This window comes from Octopus bimaculoides, chromosome 20 (assembly GCF_001194135.2).
Source record: "Octopus bimaculoides isolate UCB-OBI-ISO-001 chromosome 20, ASM119413v2, whole genome shotgun sequence".
In the NCBI taxonomy this organism is placed as follows: Eukaryota; Metazoa; Mollusca; class Cephalopoda; order Octopoda; family Octopodidae; genus Octopus; species Octopus bimaculoides.
The window spans coordinates 11045336-11046410 of record NC_069000.1 but is presented as its reverse complement, the minus strand read 5'-3'; the positions used below and the strand labels follow the sequence as shown (position 1 = coordinate 11046410).

The 1075-nt window shown below is 33.2% G+C and overlaps 1 protein-coding gene across 1 annotated transcript in view; it reads left to right on the top strand.

Moving 5' to 3' along the window:
• Window positions 1–1075, top strand: part of LOC128250351 (probable E3 ubiquitin-protein ligase bre1) — a 43945-nt gene that overhangs the window by 23032 nt on the left and 19838 nt on the right. The window lies entirely within an intron of this gene.

Genomic DNA, 1075 nt, shown 5'->3' with positions numbered 1-1075 from the left:
TATGGCATGGTACAGGTATGGCATGGTACAGGCATGGCATGGTACAGGCATGGCATGGTACAGTTGGCCTAAGGCTACAGTAGAAGATACTTGCCTACGGTGCCATACAATGAGACTGAACCTGGAACCTTGTGGTTGGGAAGCATGCTTCTTACCACACAGCCACGCCTGCGCCTATATATATATATATATATATATATATATATATATATATGTTTATATATCAACATGTGATGGTACAATCGGTGCGTCAATCAAATAATATATTCAGCATTTAGCTCTATTTCTTTTACATTCCATTACGAATTGTCAACTTCTTTCTTTCATCAGAAAATAAAATAAAACCAGCCAAAATACTGGTAAGGGCCAATATAATCTCCTACAATTCTTGAATTCAATTCCCTAACATGGCTATAACTCAATGGCTGAAGGTACTTCTATGTGGTTATTGAATATGCTAGAAGTAGCAACCAAATCTACCTCAACTCACACTTGACTGTCTTAAAAAGATAACTGCACGGTCCTAGATGGTCCTGCATAGTCCAGTCTGAAAATGGGGTAGGATTGTTATAGCTGAAATAACTTTGGCCACATGTCAGTTTGCCCTTGGCTGACCTGTGCCTAAACAGCAAAGAAAACAATCACAGAAAGAATAAAAGAATAAAAGAATAAAAGAATATATTACGAGAAACAAATGTTTAAACAGAACATACAGAGAAATCAATTAAGTGATTTAGTTATTCAGTTCACAGCAAGAAGGAAAGTAGACCAGCTCTGTCTGATGACTTACAAACTTATAATATATACTGAATTGGTATAGAAGTTTCTGCATAATGTGGAATATATATGTGACTGGAAACAGAAAAAAGACTACAAGCTATGCTTATGTGTGCATGTGTGTGTGTGTGTGTACATACATACATATACATATATATGCACACACACACACATATATGTACATATATATATATGAACATATGCATCATGTATATATATATATATATATGCATATACATACATACATATATATATATATATATATATATATATATATATATATATATATATATATATA